The 6,000-nt window shown below is 50.2% G+C and overlaps 1 protein-coding gene across 2 annotated transcripts in view; it reads right to left on the reverse strand.

Moving 5' to 3' along the window:
* HCK (HCK proto-oncogene, Src family tyrosine kinase) overlaps window positions 1-4,102 on the reverse strand; it is a 40,136-nt gene extending 36,034 nt beyond the window's left edge. For both annotated transcript variants that reach the window (XM_069495413.1, XM_069495412.1), the window contains exon 1: window positions 3,913-4,102. The gene's annotated coding sequence lies outside the window, so the exon portion shown is untranslated. The remainder of the gene's footprint in view (window positions 1-3,912) is intronic.
* Between the last annotated feature and the right edge of the window lie 1,898 nt (window positions 4,103-6,000).

The raw sequence follows: 6,000 nt of genomic DNA on the forward strand, positions 1-6,000 counted from the left end.
AAACAGACATGTTCATACCCTTATGGAATTTACTTTCTAGAAGAGTTTAAAGTCCAAGCCCTGGCTGGTCCCCTGAATGCAGACACCCTTAGCCTTGCCCCCAGAGGGAAGCCTGGTTTGGACGAGGTTAAGATTCATGCTTCCCTCATCCACGAAGATGGCATAATAATAATACAGAGCATAGCAGGTATTGGAGAGAGGCCGGGCGCGGTGGCTCACGCCTGTAATCCTAGCACTCTGGGAGGCCGAGGCGGGTGGATCGCTCAAGGTCAGGAGTTCGAGACCAGCCTGAGCAAGAGCGAGACCCCGTCTCTACTAAAAATAGAAAGAAATTATTTGGACAACTAAAATATATATATACAAAAAATTAGCCGGGCATGGTGGCGCATGCCTGTAGTCCCAGCTACTCGGGAGGCTGAGGCAGTAGGATCGCTTAAGCCCAGGAGTTTGAGGTTGCTGTGAGCTAGGCTGACGCCACGGCACTCACTCTAGCCCGGGCAACAGAGTGAGACTCTGTCTCAAAAAAAAAAAAGAAAAAAAAAAAAAAAAGAAAAAAGAAAAGAAAAAAAGGTATTGGAGAGGAAGTGAAACAAACTGGAACCTTTGTACATTACTGGTGGGAATGTAAAATGGTGGAAAACAGATTAGTGATTCCTCAAAAGCTTAAATATAGAATTATTATATGACACAGCAATTCCACTCCTAGGTATATACCCAAGGGAACTGAAAAACAGGTACTCACACAAATACATGTGTGTATATGCACGTTCATAGCAGCATTATTCACAATAGCCAAAAGGTGGCAACAACTTAAATTTCCATTTACAGATGACTGGGTAAAGAAATTGTGGTATACACATAAAAATGAGTATTATTTAGCCACAAAAGGAATGACACCATGTGGGTAAACCTTGAAAACAGTATGTTAATTAAAAGAAGCCAGACACGAAAGGTCACATACTATACTGTATGATTCCATGTATATGAAATATCCAGAATAAATTAATCCACAGAGACAAAAAGCAGATTGGTGGTTGCCAGGAACTGGGGGGATGGGCGAATGGGAGTAACTGCTTAATGGGTACAAGGTGTCCTTTTGGGGGTGATGCAAAACCTTTAGGAACTACATAGAGGTGGTGGTTGTACAACACTGTGAATGTACTAAATGCCACTGAAGTGTTTACTTTAAAATGGTTAATTTTATAAAGTTACGAATTTCACCTCAATTAAAAATATTTTTAAAAACTACAAACTACACAAGAGTGCTATGCTAGAAAGGTTAAACAGATTACAGTGCATCCAAACAATGAAATATTATGCAGCCATTAATGGCCTGGAAAGATGCTCACAATGTAATGCTAAGCAAATGGGTAAGATAAAAATCACATATGCAGCATTATACTAATTATGCTAATTTAAGAGTACATAGAAAAAATTATGTAAAAATATATTAAAATGTTTGCTATCCCCTGCACACAAAAAAATTCATGCTTTTGTTTTTTCAGTATCCACTAACTCCCAGGCACAGAGAGCAAGGCCAGTGCAGCTCTGCAGCAGAGAACATGAGGGCTGGGAGAAGGCCCTGGGTCTAAAGAGAGCTGGGAGGTCAGCAGGGCCAGATTCTTTCTCTTCTCTACTCCAGACACCCTCGGTGACCCTTCCTGGCTTCAGTACTCCTCTCATACAAAGAGGTGTCCCCTCTGGGAACCATCCAGCCTTTTAGCGTCCTCAAGAAACACCTGCACGTGGGCTCAAGGCTACATATCCAGAATGGCCCTGGAGATATTGTTTATTGTAGTGAACACCTAGGAGCAACCTGCATGTCCATCAACAGGGGAATGAGAACTAACATGGGGTTTCACCTGCTGAGATACCTCACACCTGGAAGGAATGAATGCATGAGACCTCTATTTCTTTTTTTTTTTTTCTTTTTTTTTTTTTTGAGACAGAGTCTCACTCTGTTGCCCAGGCTAGAGTGAGTACCGTGGCGTCAGCCTAGCTCACAGCAACCTCAAACTCCTGAGCTCAAGCGATCCTCCTGTCTCAGCCTCCCGAGTAGCTGGGACTACAGGCATGCGCCACCATGCCCGGCTAATTTTTTCTATATATATTTTTAGCTGTCCATATAATTTCTTTCTATTTTTAGTAGAGATGGGGTCTCGCTCTTGCTCAGGCTGATCTCGAACTCCTGAGCTCAAACGATCCGCCCACCTCGGCCTCTCAGAGTGCTAGGATTACAGGCGTGAGCCACCACGCCCGGCCGAGACCTCTATTTCTCATCCTGGATTGATCTTGTCAACTTAATAATAAGAAGTAGGGGAGAAAGGAAATTGCAGGAGGCTCACATAGATAGCATTTATGTAGATCTTTAAAACACAGAAAACAATTCTATGTGCTGTTCAAACACACACATTTATACACATACACATACATTTATCAAGACCCAGACTGGAAGGCCTGTAATTCATGCCTAGTTGCCCCTAGGGAGGGAGAGAAACAGAACTGAGAGAGAATACAAGGTGAGGAGGCTTCAATTTTAATTTATCACTATTTACTAAAGTAAATTTTTTTCTTTTTTAAAAAATCTGAAGCCAACATAACAAAATTCGAAGATTTATTAATCATGGGGGGGTGGATTCCTGGGATACTTAGTAAGTATATCCCTCTCCTCGATTTTCTATATTTTAACTTGCTCCCCCACCAACCAAAAACAAGAGAGTGAAGAGAAAAGCATGGGTAGGGTAAATGGTATCCGTTGAGACCTTGCTCAGTGCCAGGCATCGGTTACACCAGCGGTTCTCAAAGTGTGGGCCCGGGACCAGCGCACCAACTGGGAATGCACATTCCCAGGGTCCTGCGCCAGACCTGCTGAATCAGAAACTCCGGGGTTGTGGCCCAGCAATCCGGGATTTATCGAGCTTTCCAGGGGATGCTGATGTACACTAATGTCCGAGAACCCTGGGCTGTATGTAGCAGTCAGGGCAATAATTAGCATGTGTTAAGCATGTGTATCCGTCAGTGCTTGGGAGCTTTCCTCAATTTAATCTTCAAAACAACCCCGTGAAGGAGGTATTATTACTCTCCTCACCCTGCAGTTGTGGAAACCGAGGCACAGAAAGGCCAAATACTCTGTACTGGGTCCAACAGGCAGTTTGCCCTAGAAGCGCCCTCCTGCCCTGAACCGCTGCACTGTCTCTCGCACACGTCGCCTCTCACATGCTCCAGTTCACAGCATCCTTGGAAGAGACTTAGGTAGCCCCGTTTTACAGATGAGGAAACGAATTCACAGAGAGAATGACTTGCCCAACAAGGAGGAAAGTGACAGGGCAGACACCCTGTAGTCTCTGTCCAGGAGGTTTTGGGGTTTGACTTGGAGCTGCTGGGGGAGGGGGAGGGGGCGGGGCGGGGGGAGGGAGCGTTGCGAGCCGACCCAGCTGCAGCGGGCCAGGGTGTGGCTAGCACGTCACGCCTCCGCCCCGCTGCCCCTTTCCCCACGCCAGCTGTCAACCCGGTGTGACCCATCACCCACCCCACTGGGAACCGTAAGGGCCTTCCCCTCCTGGGCTGTGTGAAGCCCCCATCCCTTTCTTTCTTTCTTTCTTTTTTTTTTTTAATTTTGCAGAAGGGGAACTTGGACGGCCCAGAGAAGTGTCACCTTGAGCATTGAGTCACTTCACCCGCCCGAGCTTCCCCTCCGTCGGGCTATCCCAGGTTTGCAGCTGGGTCGAGGCCGTGCCGCCCCTCACCCGGGCACCCCCACTCCTATCCGCGGCGCCCCGCCGTTCCCTTCTCCCCGCGCTGCCCCAGTTGCACCCACAGCCAGCCCCGGCCAGGACCCTGGGCTCCCGCCGCCGCCGAGGCCCCTTGCGGGCCGGTGTCCCCCCGCGCCGGCGTCGAGTCCGCCGCACTCACCTGGGCGCCCGCTCCTGGTCTCGCGGGCAGCCCGGATCCTCGCAGCTCGAGCGCCCCCCCAGCTCCGCAGCCCCCGGGGTCCCGGGCGCTCGTGCCCGTAGGAAGATAGACTGACTTTCGAGAACAGGAAGCTGGGGCGGCGCTCCGAGGGGCTTCGGTGCCGCGGGCCTTCTCGGGCTTTCGTCGCGCGGCCGCGTCCGGGTCCCCTCCCACTGCTTCTAAGCTCCCGCCCTGCGCCCGGGCTGGAACCAGGGACGCGGTGGCGCCCACAGGCCATCTGGGCGCCTCAGCCGCGCCCAGAGCGATGCTAACCCCGCCCCGAAGTGTCCTAACACCGCCCCCAAAGATTCTAACCCCGCTCTGGGGATCATAACCGGCTACCCAAGGGTCATAACCTCCGTGCCCTGCTCGCAGGATCCCCAACCCGGCGACAAAAACAAAACAAAACAGAAAAACCCCACCACCCATCCGAGGCTTCTAACCCTGCCCCCCAAGATCCTAACCCCGTCTCTGAAGGATAATAACCCTGGCCCTAGGATCTAGGATTTTAACCTGTCGGCCAGAGACCCTAACCCCCACCCCGCTTCTCTCAACGCGTCCTACACCTCTCTTAACGCATTTTAATCCCGCCTCCCAACAGCCTAACCCTGTCCCCAAAGGATTCTAAACCCCGCCCCCGCGGGCCCAAGAACCCCAACGGCCGCCCTCCCGCTCCTAAAATCCTACCCCTGTTCTCAAAGGATTTTTAATCCCACATCTGAAGGACCCTAATCCAGCCAACGGAAGGATCCTAACCCCTCTCTTCAAGGGATTCTAGCCCCACCCTCAAGATTTACAATCCTAACCCCAAGGATTCTAATACTGCCCTGGAGTGATCCCAATCCCCGCCCCCAACCCCGTGGCTTTAATCCGCAGGAGTCTAATCCCGCCCTTCCAAAAATTCCAACCCCGCCCTCCAGGGATTCTAACCCCACCTTCCAATGGATTCCAGTCGCTCTCTTCAAAGATTCTAACCTCGCTCTGGAAGCTCCCCCACCCTCAACACTCTCACGGGATTCTAACACCCACCCTCCAAGCATTATGATCCATCTCCCCCACCATTCCGCTCCCTCCCTTCTGGCCCTGGCCCCTGCCCCACGCGGAGTCCTCAACCTTCCAGGCCCTTCTGTGGTCAGCGGTTTCCCTTCCGCGGGCTGTGCGCTATTCAAACGCCATGCAAAGTTGCTCGCCCGCAGGAACCACCCTGGCTTATCCCGGACAGGCTTCTGGGCAGCTCAGAGGACTTCCTGAGTTGAGGTGGGGGCGAGGTGTAGGCTGGAGGGCGACTGAGGATGGGACTGTGCCCAGCGCCAGGCAACGGCAGAGCACATCCTCTCTGGGAAAAGACAGGGGCTATCACGCTAAATTCTATGTAACACACCTCCAAAATGTACAGGAATCCTACTGCCTCTCCCTATTCCCGCTGCTACTAGCCAGTCCGGGTCACCATCATCTCTCTTTCCCTCCTTCCTTTCTTCCTGCATGCATGCATGTATTTGTTCATGCAGCGTTCCTGTGCTGGTGGCTTGGGTATGCAGGACTTCTGGGACTTGGCCCTGTTGACATTTGGGCCATAGGATTCTTCGTTGTGGTGGACTGTCTTGTGCACCCCAGGATGTTTAACACCATCCCTGGGCTCCACCCACTAGATGCCAGTAGTAACACTCCTCCCCAGTTGTGACAACCAAATGTCCGCTGGTGGGGAGGGGGAGAACCATGAATGAGAATGACAATGCCCTACTCTTATGTGTTTGGTATATGTGCTTGAATATGTGTACCCATATGCACTTTTTATAAAAACAGATAATGAACGACATTTTGTCTTCTCATTCATTCATTTTTGATTTACTTGAATGGTACTTATTCAACTTTGAACTTTCCCTCTGTGACATCACTGTTGTTAATATCTAGTCATGTTGCTGAAGGTAGGGGCTGTGTAGTTGTTGTCTACATCCTTCACATTTTATTTACCCATTCTCCTAGTTGTGGTCACCTAGATTGTACACTGTTTGCCACTCCTGTAAACAGTGTTCAGTGGACATCCTTATA

Source organism: Eulemur rufifrons, chromosome 20, assembly GCF_041146395.1.
Source record: "Eulemur rufifrons isolate Redbay chromosome 20, OSU_ERuf_1, whole genome shotgun sequence".
Classification (NCBI taxonomy): Eukaryota; Metazoa; Chordata; class Mammalia; order Primates; family Lemuridae; genus Eulemur; species Eulemur rufifrons.